The sequence below is a fragment of the Palaemon carinicauda genome, chromosome 33 (assembly GCF_036898095.1).
Source record: "Palaemon carinicauda isolate YSFRI2023 chromosome 33, ASM3689809v2, whole genome shotgun sequence".
Lineage (NCBI taxonomy): Eukaryota > Metazoa > Arthropoda > Malacostraca > Decapoda > Palaemonidae > Palaemon > Palaemon carinicauda.
In genome coordinates, this window is record NC_090757.1 from 67,142,335 (window position 1) to 67,157,334 (window position 15,000).

A 15,000-nucleotide genomic window follows, 5' to 3' on the forward strand; every position below is an offset into this window, starting at 1 on the left:
CTGACGCAAAATTAGTTTTCTTAAGCATGAATTATTGAATAAGAATATAAACTCTCGCTTCTTCAATAAAACAATAAGAGTTGACAGAAATATTTGGTTTCCATCAATAATGAACGGCAAATGAGAAAAATGAAAATAATTGCACACGCGTACATAGACAGTTTTCCTTGATATTGAAAACTTTACTGACTATATTGTCTTTGAATTCTTCTTTCCTAATAAAAGAAACCATGCTGTATATTTCATCTATAAAGTTAGTGAAAATTACAGTTCAATTCAATTTTTCTGTCAAATGCTCTCCAAGTACCGAAGATTTACTTTTCGATAAAAAAATATGTGGATGTCTTATGAAGGAAAACTATTCAAATTCTTTTAATGAGCCAGAATTGCACTCACTAGCAGGGGTGCCATTTTAGCTCGGAAAAGTTTCCTATAAGCTGATCAGTTGGAAGTATTTTGTCGGAATAACATCATTGTTTTCAAATAATTACCAAGTAATGGGAATCGAAACCTATTCACTAACCTGAATATCTCTATGTGAAGGGATAAACAGATTATAAAGTATTGTGATAGTAAGTTTAAATTTAATAACATCCCCCGGAGTCAACGACAGGAGATTGTTTTCGGTAGCAGGCTGCATAATTTTGCAACTTTCCCCATATTTTAATAAAATGTGATAAATTACACCAAGAACAAGACGAAATCAGGTTATTATAAACTTCCTATGAATACCAGAATCTACTAAAAACATGGAAATAATAAAACTCGATTTTGGTGAAAACTTGATTGAGATAAAACGAACAGCTTACCATCACATTACTTTATATCTTTATTCGTTAACATTATATATTGATGAATCATATATTTGATGAAGAAATTTGAGTTGGCAAATAATTTTCTATTCACGTTACTTGGTACTTATTTGAAAACCATGATGCTATTCAGACACAATACTTCCACCCTATCTGCTTGTAGAAAAATTTCCGATCTAAAAGGGCACCCCTGCGAGTGAGTGCAAATCTGCCTCATTAAAAAAATTAGTAAACTTCATTTTGCATCACAAACTCTGAAGTTTGTGATGCCCAGATCAATATATATTGTAATCATTTATATATATATATATATATATATATATATATATATATATATATATATATATATATATATATATATATATATATATATATATATATATATATGTTTATATATATATATATATATATATATATATATATATATATATATATATATATATATATATATATATATATATATATATATACATATATATATATATATATATATATATATATATATATATATATATATATATATATATATATATATATATATATATATATATATATATATATATATATCACAAGCACACGTGATTTTAATTAATGTAAATATCACCCTCGAAATGCATTTAATACCGAATTCTATCTTGGGAATACATATCCACTTGGAATTCATTTTATGGTAACAGCTTCTGGCCGGGTGGTGATTCGAACCACCACCTCTATGGCTAGAAATCATGCTGGCAGGGACCCTACCGACTCAGCTATCAAGAGAGACTCATGATAGCTGAGTCGGTAGGGTCCCTGACAGCATGGTTTCTAGCCGTACAGGTGGTGGTTCGAATCACCACCCGGCCAGAAGCTGTTACCATAAAATGAATTCCAAGTGGATATGTATTCCCAAGATAGAATTCGGTATTAAATGCCTTTTGTGGGTGATATATATATATATATATATATATATATATATATATATATATATATATATATATATATATATATATATATATATATATATATATATATATATATATATATATATATATATATATATATATATATATATATATATATATATATATATATATATATATATATATATATAACATAACGTATATTAACAAAAATTCAGATTTCTAAAACTGAGTAAATTAAAAATGACCAAACCAACTAAGCTTTTTATAATCCTCCCCCCTATATAATAAAGAACAAGTGTATGGCTATATGTATGAATATATTTTTTTCCTGTTACGCTTAACGGCATTGCCAAACACATGACTGCTTGGTCTCCCCCCGTCCGTCGGGTAGGGGGAGAGGAAGTAATCTTACCCGGGATCTAGATCTTGGTGTACCTCGAGAGGTACACTAGGAAACCCCACACTCTCACAAATTGCCGAACCAGCGGTTTTTAGTAAGGAAAGGGAGAGACGGCAAGAAGCATTGAATGTGCGCGTGTGTGTGTGTGTATGTGCGTGTGCGTGTGTGTGCATGCGCGCAAGCACGCATATATATCTTGTAAGGACAGTGAGACAAGCGTCACCAAGATCAACTGATACTTTATTTGAAAGTGCACGGAAATACATTACAAGGTGCGGTCGGAAACGTAGGATGACGTGTTGGCGGCAAGTCAGATTGAAGTGCCCGCCAAAATATGTGTTTTCTTACACTTACAAATATATGAATTATAGGTTAACAAAAACATGTTATGAAACGATACATATATCAAAATGTAGCTCTGGTAGAGCGGAATATATATACATAGGACACCACAGTGTGGCGAAGAGAGAATTTAAATAAATAAGTAGTTTGTCAATTTTCTGGACGACGAAGGGATCGGTGTCCTTACAATCTCAATAATTAGAATTAATTTTGACGGGTTGCGTAAGACTAGTATATAATACTATGCAATTAGTGCTAAAAAAGTTAAAATATCTAAACATTTAAATACATTTGATTGTACAGTAAAACCTAGAGAAGTTGCCTATTATATAATATACAATATCTCTAGAATGAAAAACAAATTGATGAATTGTAACATTGAAAAATAGCCATCAAAGAATAACCAACCACTGTATACGTCCAAACTTAAACCCCCCCCCTTCCCCCTGGCAAGGAAACGACACGTAAACACACGCACATCTCTTTAAACATTCCTCCTAAAGACCACTCTCATGAAAACCCTCTTTTCCTTTTCCACTGCTCGTGATGAGAAGATTGGAATGGTGCTGACCTGTTACTTTTTCCAGGATTATGAGGAAAGTTCTGGAAACTAGGTGTTATGGTTCCATTTAAACTCGCTTGTACGGGTCGTAGACCAGGCTGAACATTTCCTCTTTAAGCCTTGGGGTGAAAGGGAAGCGTGATGACTCTATATGAGTAAGATTGATGTAAGAAAGTTTATGAAATTGATAGTTCATGAATATATGATGTTGCAGGAGAGGAAAATGGAGGGATGTGTTTTCTTCTAGAAAAAGGGATGGCTAGAATACAACATTTTTTAAAAAGCCGAATGTTTTGGGAAAAAAAAGTGAATAATGGGGGCCTCCACGACAACTCTCTGAATAAAATGGAGTAAAGTATTATTATTATTATTAATATTATTATTATTATTATTATTATTATTATTATTATCATTATTATTATTATTATTATTATTATTATTATTATTATTATTATTATCATTATTATTATTATTATTATTATTATTATTATTATTATTATTATTATTATTTTCATTTTTATTTTTATGCTTATTTTTATTATTTGCTAATCTACAGCCCTATTTTGAAAAGTAGGATGCTATAATCCCAAGGGTTCCAACATGGAAAACTATCCCCGTGAGGAAAGGAAATAAGGAAATAAATAAACTGCAAGAGAAGTTATGGAAAATAAAAATTAGAAATTTTAAGAACATTAATAACATTAATATAAAGCTTTCATGTGTAAACTATTAAAAGGGACTTCTAGTAGGGTAGAATGAGCTGTTTAATGAATATGCAACGAAACAAAAAATATTTATTTTGCAAAGTTGAAAAATAGAAATCAAAATTAATTAATATAATCTTCCGTCAAAAGCAGATTTCACAACCGTTTCCTCGAGAGATTCACTACAAATTTGAATATATTATTCTTCATTTTTCAGTCTTTAAGGGTAGAAGAATCTCTTTAGCTATGGAAAGCAGCTTTTCTAGAAGGACACTTTAATATCAAACCATTGTTCTCTAGTTCTCTAGTCATAGCCTCTGTAGTTTGGTCTTGTACTGTCTTGGGTTAGAGTTCTCTTGCTTAAGGGTGCACTCGAGCACACTTTTCTATCTCATTTCTCTTCGCCTTTATTTGTTGTTTACATATATGATATTTATTTTAATGTTGTTGCTGTTCTTAAAATGTTTTATTGTCATTGTTAATTACTACTCTAGTATATTATTTAATTACTTATTTCCTTACCTCACTCGGCTATTTTTGCCTGTTGGAGCCCTTGGGCCTATAGCATCATTCTTTTTCAAATAGTGTTGTAGCTTAGGTAGTAATGAGGATGAAAATACTAGTGAAGGAAATCTGTATTAAAGTCAAAAGCGAATACTTTCATCGCTAGAGCCCTGACTGTTTCATAATGTGTCATAATCGTTATAATCTCAGGATTTCATTCAAAGAATTAGAGATTAAAGCTAAAGTTACTGCTCCTAAATGCTTTCTATTTATTGAAATTATGCTAAAAAAAATAAAAATTACAGTACAGTATAATCTTTTTATTGAAAAATGATAAATTATCACCGTTTTCAAATTTGTATTATGAAAGGCAACAATTTAGATAGAAAATGTCTATCAAAAAAAAAAAAAAATGAAAATGGAAACTAAAAGTAAAGCTTGTAAATAATAGATCTATTGAATTTATAATCTATGAAAATGTATTGCTACAATGTCTGAGATTACTCATAATCCTTTTATATAAATGAATGATAACGTAATACGGGTTTCAAGTCTGCATATTTGATAAAATGTTTATGAAAACAATAAAGTATTTTAAATGTAACCTGAAAAATACATGGAACTGTTACATAAACTTGTAAATTTTATTCAAAACACATTGATTGTGGATATATCTGCCGGGGAATTATAATGACATTAAAACTATATGCAAAATATATATGATAGCATCAATGCATTAAGAGCATTAGTTGTTTTGCATGCAAAGCGAATTTAATGTGTTTATTGCAAAAGTGTTATCGAACAATAAATAAAGAAGTTACATTCTTTTCATGGACACCCTGGATAGGTACGGTGGGTCGTCCGCGACCCCGAGCGTCAAAAAAAAAAACAGGTTTTTCTCACGTGACTCACCCCCGTGACTGAATTTGTGGGTGATCGACCTGCAGTAGGTGTCTCGCCTACACGCTCTATTAGTGTCCAGATGTGCATTGCTGTAGCTGTACTCCTTCCCCGATTTCTGAGACGTGTCGGGGTCGAGCGCGACCGAGTTTACCCTTTTAAGGTAATTTGCATAATTATCAAAGTTATTACGTATTATGAAATTGTCGTAGAATGGTGCAACTTGTATAGGTTATCAGTTGTGGAAAGTCTTGGTGGATTGTTTGGCTACCATGTGCATGATTTTTTTTTTAGTTAAAATGTCGTTCATCACCACGAGGACCATTTTACCTCGAGTGCCCCTTTTTCATTTTATATCATTTTTTTGCCAAGTCATTTTTCCGTAAGATATTGCCGAATAGTGTCGTAAAACTTTTGCTTTTTTAGTGTTGGAAAGTGTGTCTAGATGATCTGGCTACCCATACGTGACTTTGTTTTTGTTAGATACGACGTAGTTATTAGTATATTGGGTATTTAACTGCGGTTGCCAATTTCTGTTTTTTTCCAATATTTGTAAAAATTTACTACGTAGTAAGGAATTGCCGTATATTATTGATTTTTTTCATGTTTATGTGTTAGAAAGTGTGCCTTGATGGTTGGGCTAACACGTGCATGTCTTTTTTTTCTGAGATGCCGTATATTAGAATGTTGGGCATTTTACCGCGAGTGCCCCTTTTTAATTTTTTTTCATTCTTTTGCCAAGTCATTTTTCCGTAAGATATTGCCAAATAGTGTCGTAAAACTTTTGCTTTTTTAGTGTTGGAAAGTATGTGTAGATGATCTGGCTACCCATGCGTGACTTTGTTTTTTTCAGATACGACGTAGTTATTGGTATATTGGGTATTTAACTGCGGTTGCCAATTTCTGTTTTTTTTCAATATTTGTAAAAATTTTCTACGTAGTAAGGAATTGCCGTATATTATTGATTTTTTTTTTCATGTTTATGTGTTAGAAAGTGTGCCTTGATGGTTGGGCTAACACATGCATGTCTTTTTTTTTTTTATCTGAGATGCCGTATATTAGAATGTTGGGCATTTTTCCGCGAGTGCCCCTTTTTATTTGTTTTGCATTTCTTTGCTTAGTCATGTTACCGTAAGGAATTGGCAAGTAGTGTCGCAAAACTTATATTTTTATAGTGTTGGAAAGTGTTTCTAGATGATCAGGCTACTCATGCCTATTTTTTTTTAGCCAGATATAGCGTATATATAGGTATGTGTTCGATTTTCCTGTGATTGCCATTTTTTCGTTTTTTTCCATTTCTTTCAAAATTACTACGTACTAAGGAACTATCACAGAGTAATGATTCATTTAGATGTTTATTTGTCGGAAAATGTGCCTTGATGGTTTGCCTAGCACGTGACTGAATTTTTTTTTCTGAAATGCCGTATATTAGAATGTTAGCCATTTTTCCGCGAGTTCCCCTTTTTATTTGTTTTGCATTTTTTTGTTTAGTCATGTTACCGTAAGGAATTGGCAAGTAGTGTCGCAAAACTTATATTTCTATAGTGTTGGAAAGTGTTTCTAGATGATCTGGCTACCCATGCCTATCTTTTTTTTAGCCAGATATGGCGTATATATAGGTATGTGTTCGATTTTCCTGTGATTGCCATTTTTTCGTTTTTTCCCATTTCTTTCAAAATTACTACGTACTAAGGAACTATCACAGAGTAATGATTCATTTAGATGTTTATTTGTCGGAAAATGTGCCTTGATGGTTTGCCTAGTACGTGGCTGAAATTTTTATTTTTCTGAAATGCCGTATATTAGAATGTTGGCCATTTTTCCGCGATTGCCACTTTTTATTTGTTTTGCATTCTTTTGGTTAGTCATGTTACCGTAAGGAATTGGCAAGTAGTGTCGCAAAACTTGTATTTTTATAGTGTTGGAAAGTGTTTCTAGATGATCTGGCTACCCATGCCTATCTTTATTTTTAGCCATATATGGCGTATATATAGGTATGTGTTAGATTTTCCTGCGATTGCCACTTTTTCGTTTTTTCCCATTTCTTTCAAAATTACTACGTACTAAGGAACTATAACAGAGTAATGATTCCTCTAGATGTTTATTTGTCGGAAAATTTTGTTTACTTCTTTTTTGATTGAATATCATCAAATTTTTTTAGCCAAAATATTATATTGTTTTACATTTTTTTTTTCGATTTTATTTCCCTTCAAAAAACATTGTTTGGGTCAGAATTTTAATTTTACAGTCGTAAAATAATCGACAATTATCCAGCAACCCACCATACAATTTTTATGCATATCCAAGAATAATTAGATTAGTAAATAACACCTTGAAATTGACATACCCTTCCTACATTTCAAGTGGCAGATTAGGTAGTCTGAGTCAGTGTGGTTGGCGGCCATTTTGTGGACATATCCGAAGCGTAAGTTGCCCTATCTATATATATTCTAGTTCCCTATGGAATTTGTGATATTTTGGTATATTTTTACCTGCATAAATATTATATTATATATTAAATATATGTATTTTTTTACGAAATTTCTAAGTACTCAAAAAATTACCTCTAGATATGGCCCCTGATATAAATGTAATTTACAAAATAATGAAGATTTTTTTTACATATTTCTATTCTAGGATAACATATGTTTATTCCCTAAAAAAATTAGCCACTTCCTATTTCATTTGGGTACCCAAAAAAATTCATGAAATTTGGACAAATTTTTTTGGCCAAAAAAAGTTACCTTTTTTTTCTCATTTCAGATCTTCACCTACATGGGTCTGACTTCATCCAAAATACATCAAGATGTGTCCTAAACATTCAAGAATCAATTCCTAAAAGGATTTGTGTATATATGTATAAACTTTTTTTTATGAATTTTTATGTAAGGTCTTTTTTTTCTACTTAATTTTTTAAAATATTTATAATAAATAGTTTTTCTGCAGATGAGTAGTATTTCTCTTTACAGTTGTTTTAAGCTTTCATTGAAGTTTTTTTTTGGCTAAAGAAAAAAGGAGGTTACTGCAAAAACTGATTTTTCAAGAATTTTTTGTGGCGTCGGGGTCACGCGCGTCCGAGTATACCCTTAAAGGGGTGTCAGAGGAGCGTACCTATCCAGGGTTAAATATGGCGCCCTGATCTAGAGAGGCGAACTGTAGGCGGGTCATCTGGCAGAAGATAAGCAGGTTTTAGACGATCAATGGAGCCCCAGTCTTCTTTGCCCCGAATGTTTAGGAGGAATGCTTTCGGACTGCGTCAGATCACAAGGAAAGGGCCCGTGTAAGGGGGCGTTAGTGGTGGCTTGCTGGTGTCGTAGCGCAGGAAGACGTGCGTTGCAGAGTGCAAGTCCGTTGGTATGTGATACTTCGCTGGGGGTTTGTAAGTCTGGCGCCACGGAGTAAATTTTCCCACGGCGTGACGTATGCGCTGGAGATCGTTGGAGGAGGTTGTAGAAGGAAAAAATTCGGCAGGGACGACCAACGGGTCGCCATACACCATTTCGGTTGCCGAGACGTCGAGGGCGTCTTTAGCCCTGGACAGATAGCGTGGCCAAACCCGCCCGTAACAGGTAGAGTGGTGTCATATGTGTTACACTCCCTTTCGGGGGGGTTAACGGAAGGATACCAATTGGTGTAGGAGAAAAAAAAACTTTGAATATAAAATAACACTGTACTTACATAAATACGAAAATAAGTATAAAAATACAATTTTTCCTAAATAACTTGCACTGGACACTTTAAAATAAAACAATGAACAAAAAACCACTTGGGTGCTGCAACTAGAGTCCTGTGTGCACAACTTGACGTAAAAAAATCGCCGATATCAGCAAAACTGCCAGATCTGTAAAGAAAAGAAAAAGCGGTTAATTTTTGTATACGCAAAATCACTACAAAATATTTGTGTGAAAGGAATGCTATATTTATAGTGGTAATACTTATTATATTTGGATAAATTTTTCCAAAAGTCATCTACAATGATCCCAGATGATGGCAAAACCTTAGGAATTATATATAGTTAATATAAACTGGGCAAAAACTTAGTTCAAATGTAACACGTACCGTGCGCCATTGACGTAAAAGAAAGGCATATCTAGAAAGAGTACTAATAATTGATGTATATGCAATAAAATGGTAAATAAATAATCTATGATGACCCTAGATGACAGCAAAAAGTTTAAAAATTGTTTTTAGTAAGTATAAACGGGTAAGAAAAATAATTTGTGAAACTTACTACTTGAGTTGGCACTGGTCGCAGGTGTAGTTGACATGGGAGTTACAAACAGGCTTATGGCACTTGCCACACAAAAGCTTGGTCCTGACATTAGAAGAAGAAGGGCAGAGAGGGCATCTGTTGCGCTTCTCACTTCGTTTTGGAGTGTCTAGACTCTCGTCTTCGGGCTCTTGTACCGCAAAAACAGAGCAAATGAGGTAAGTCAAGTCCCTTGGGAGGTACCTCTTGTTTGCGAGTCTTGAAAGTGCTGCATCACGTGCGAGTTCCATGGCCAATTCCGCAGAAAATTGCCTCTTGTTATACAAGGTGTTGTCAGGCAAATTTTGGTGGATAAAAAAGGAATTATTCACAACAAGATTGATAATCCCATAGAAGACACATACGGGCCACCTCCGGGTCTTCCTGCTGCAGGTCAGGGCAGAACATATCTGATCGAACGTGTCAACTCCTCCCTTTGTGGCATTATAAAACATATGCATGTGACTTTTATGATCCTCAATAACTGTGGGATTGTGATGACCTGTGGAAAGAATCTGGATCCTTTTCGTCGGCTTGACATGTTGGCACAAAACGGTGACCTTGTCCTTGTAAATATACGTGGCAACAGATTCGCCTAATTCCATGGGCGTTGACAGCAACACAGTAGGCAGGTACGGTTTTGGACGAATAGTACCAACTAAATGCATCCCACGTTCACGGAGAGCCTTGGCTAGTGGCAGGGAAGTAAACCAGTTGTCCGTCGTAACAATACGGCCAGCCTTCCTGAAGGGTCGGGTTAGCTCCAACGTGAAGTATTCTCCCAAGGGCGTACTTGTATTGGTAGTTCCCTTGCCCAGGTAGGGAATGGCTTTGCACATGTAGAACGTGTCTGCATCACATGCCATAACTAACTTGATGCCATACCTAAGAGAAAAGAAAACAAAATAAAAGAAACAATAAATATAAAGAAAACCAAATAAAAGAAACAATAAATATAAAGAAAACAAAATAAAAGAACCAATAAATATAAAGAAAACAAAATAAAAGAAACAATAAATATTAAGAAAACATAATAAAAGAAACAATAAATATAAAGAAAACAAAACTAGACCTATAAATTTTTTTGTAAAAATTGCATATATATCAAAAAAATTTAAAACATTGCATATATATCTATCTATCATATATATATATATATATATATATATATATATATATATATATATATATATATATATATATATATATATATATATATATATATATATATATATATATATATATATATATATATATATATATATATATATATATATATATATATAAATAAAACTTTTTACTTACTTTGCTGGTTTATTCGGGATGTACATCCTGAAACGGCACCGTCCCCTGAAGCCGAGGAGCTGCTCATCCACAGGGAGATGCCCACTGGGTTCATAGTTGGTAATGCAATTGGCAATGACCTGGTCCCACAAATTCCTTATGGGAGCAAATTTGTCATGTGTCACACGCTCCTCCCTCGTGGCAATGCTGTCAAAACGTAGGGCCCTCTGAATAAAGGCGAAGCGGCGCTCACTCATGATGCTCCGGTAGAAGGGACATCCTAGAGACTTAGAGAACATCTCTTCCGCTGTCAGATGATTGTCCTTCCGTGCCCCTGTCATGATGAGGATCCCAAGGAAAGCACGTAACTCCATGAGGGTCATATCCTTGAAGGTATGGTCGTTTTACCGCTTGTATTTGTTCCGTAGGGTTAGGATTTTGTCATTGGTGTGGATGACCACTTCTGCAAGCATTATATTTGTCAAAAATTTGTCAAACACTTCAGCAGGAGTCCTACACCCGAAGACAGCCATGGTAGGACCGGCACTGTCAAACTGGTCAATCTTCAAGATTGGTGGCATTGTTGGGTTTGGCTCTGAGTGCCACTTCGTGTTGTCCCTAGCCATGTAAGAGTTATCCGGACATCTCTTCAATGCCACACCTTCTGCAGGGCAAAGAGGTCCTCTCCTCCTTTTCCTACTCCTCATCTCCACGGGACTAAGATGAGGCACAGGAACCGCAGGATACGCTGAAGAAGGCCCAGGAGACGCTGAAGAAGGCCCAGGATACGCTGAAGAAGGCCCAGGATACGCTGAAGAAGGCCCAGGATACGCTGAAGAAGGGCCAGGAGACGCTGAAGAAGGCATAGGAGATTCTGCAGGAGTCACAGGAACAACGGAAACAAGACGAACTGCGTGCGAGATAGCAAAATCATGTCTCTCTTCATGCGCTGTTTCCGCTACTTCAGCAGCCAAAAGTTGATCCTCGTTTTCCTCACGCAGAAAGGTTTTATTGTCGACCAGGTCGTCTTGGATAGTGTCTTCTTCAAAGGTAAGGGTCAAAGGCTCTTCTTCATCACTACTGACGAAAAGGAGCTCCAAAAACTCCTCCTCCTTGAGATATTTCTTCGTCATGCTGAAAATCTGAAAACAGGAAAAAAAAAGAAAATTAGAAATTAGCCTCAAAATCACATTCTTGCTGCTTTCAAAACAAAATGGCGATTGGTACAAGTACCTACACCATTCACTGATATGTTCCGATAGACACAATTACATTATTTCACTAAATAATAATACAGTAATGTAAAATACAAAATGTTTGCGTATGCGTGACATACCCCTGTTACGGTAAAGTGGTTGCTAATATGCAACAATTCCAACTTTGGAGGCCGATATCTGACGAATGTGTCGGAGTAGAGAAGTGGCGAATGTTTCCTGCGATGAAGCTGGTGAGCAACTAACGGCTCCTGGGTAGACAGGCCAGAGCCTGCAAGGCGTCTATGCGCAGAAAAGAAAAAACGAGTTTTTGCGCCGCGTCCCGGCCAAATCCGACACCACGCTACCTATCCAAGGTTAGGAGTGGTCCTTAGTCCCAGGAGGACCCAGGGAAGCTGAGTAAACCAGTTGCAATCCTTGCAGCGGGACATCAAAGCTGCTTTAAAGGTGCGATGAAAACGAACAACCATTCCATTGGCAGCGGGGTTGTAGGCCATTGTCTGATGTAGGGGGATGCCCAGGAGATTCGCTAATGACGTCCACAATTGAGAGGTGAAAGTGGTTCCCCTGTCAGAAGTAATATGCTCAGGGATACCGAATCTTAAAATCCATCCAGAGAGTAAGGCAGATGTACATGAGGTGGACGTTGCAGTTTCCATGGGAATGGCTTCAGGCCAACGAGTGGAGCGGTCGATGACGGTAAACAGGTAATGATGTGATTGTGATGTGAGTAGGGGGACTACAACGTCGACGTGAATGTGTGCGAAACGACGCTGAGGTTGAGGAAAGGTGCCCACTCCTGAATCCGTGTGTCGATATACTTTTGATGTTTGGCAAGAAGTACAGGCGCGGACCCAATCCTTAGCATCCTTAGAAATGACGTGCCAAATGAACTTTGCCTTCAGCAGCTGTGCAGTAGAACGGTACGAGGGATGTGAAAGGCCGTGAATGAAATCAAACACCTGTCGGCGCATGGGAGCAGGAATCCAAGGTCGCGCTCTACCAGTACTGACGTCACAAAGGAGGGTGGTGTTGGAGTCTTCAAGGGGAAAGTCTTCCTAACGAAGGGACGTGCAGGATGTCCTACAAGCTTGATACTCTGGATCCTGTCGTTGGGCTTCAGCCAGGGCGTTGTAATCCAATCCCAGTTGAACGGCAGCCAACATGTTTCTTGACAGGGCATCGGCAACGGGATTCATTTTCCCAGGGACGTATTGGAGGGTGCAATTGTATTCAGCCACGGCAGAGAGATGTCGGGGTTGACAGGTCGAGTGAAGGCGTGCACCAGAGGCATATGGTCTGTGCGAATGACGAAGGGCGTACCTTCTAAGAAATGGCGAAAGTGACGGACAGCCAAGTGCACCGCCAGCAATTCTCGATCAAAGGTAAAATAACCCGATTCTGCCTTAGACAGTTTTCTGCTGAAGAGGGCCAATGGGCGGGGCGAGCCTTTGACCACCTGCTCGAGTACTGCACCAATAGCGACGTCGCTTGGCATCGGTGAAGAGAAGGAGAGGGGCGTGTGGGATAGGAAAAGTGAGAGCCGCAGCAGTTGATAGGGCCTTCTTTGCATTGCAGAAGGCTGCTTCTTGAAGGGGACCCCACTTCAGGTCCTTCGGCTTGCCCTTAAGGGAGGCGTAGAGGAGAGCAAGAATGGCGGCAATGGCTGGCAGAACACGGTGATAATAGTTGATCATGCCCAAGAATTCCTGCAGAGCTTTGACGGTCGAGGGCGTGGTGAAGTTCTGAACGGCTGCTACCTTCTCAGGGAGGGGGTGGACACCTTCAGGAGTGATGTGGTGCCCTAAGAACAATACTTCGTCGGCGCCAAAGGTACACTTGTCGTACCGGACTACAAGGCCGTTTTGTCGCAGGCGGTCGAGCACGATGCGCAGGTGACGGAGGTGTTCCTCTTTTGAGGAGGAGAACACAAGTATGTCATCCACATAACATACACAGAAAGGGAGGTCCCCTAAGATGCCATCCATGAGACGTTGAAACGTTGCCCCAGCATTACGAAGGCCAAAACAGGAGTAAATGAAGGTGTATTTACCAAACGGAGTGTTGATGGCAGTTGGGGATGTCTTCTGGGTTCATAGGCACCTGATAATACCCCTTCAGGAGGTCGAGCGTAGAGAAAACCTTCGCTTTGTGCAGGTAGGAGTTCACGTCAGTAATGTTTGGGAGGGGGTAGTGATCCGGTTCTGTTTGCTTGTTTAGGCGCCTGTAATCCCCGCATGGACGGAGGGAGCAGTCTTTCTTCAGAACGATGTGTAAGGGCGACGACCATGGGCTGGAGGCGTTTTGGCAAAGGCCCATTTTCTCCATTTCGGCGAACGTCTGTTTGGCGGCATCCAATTGTTCCGGTGCCAGACATCTTAATTTTGCGAAGACTGGGGGTCCTGTCATCTTGATATGGTGATAAATACCGTGCTTGGCAGGAACCGTGGGCGTTTGGCGAAGTTCTGGACGGAAAACTTCCGGGTACGACGTGAGGAGGTGGGCGTAGGCATTCGTGGGTGCGCTGATATGGAGTGCAAGGTTAGAGGGGGCGGGTTGAAGAGGTGTCGACAAGTACAAGTCTGTGTTGACCAATCGTCGGTGGGCGACATCGACCAGAAGGTGGAAATGAGAGAGGAAATCCGCACCGAGGATTGGCATTGTGACGACAGCAACGAGAAACTTCCAATTGAATTTACCGTTTCCGAACGATAATGTGAGGTTCTCGTAACCGTAGGTTGGTATCGCAGATCCGTTGGCAGCTACTAAGTGGACGTCGGCAGATGTATACAGACTACGTCGTGCCTTGAAGAGTTTCCTGGGCAAAAGAGAACGACAAGCACCCGTGTCTACCAAAAATCGCACGCCCATTCCTGCATCCTGTAAAAAGAAAAGATTAGAAACATGGGAGGCCACCGCCACAAGCGATGGCCTACTTACACGTTTTTTGGTTACTGACAATCCTTGGCACATTTCTTAGCGGTTGCCCCGAATCTGAAGTGGTAGTAGCAAAACTGCGGCGGATGGGAGGTAGTAAGTGGCTGTAGAAGTCGTTCGTTGGGGCGCGAGCGATTGGTGGGTGGTGGGCGGCTTTGTCGCCGCTTCGGCACGTCACGGGGTAGGC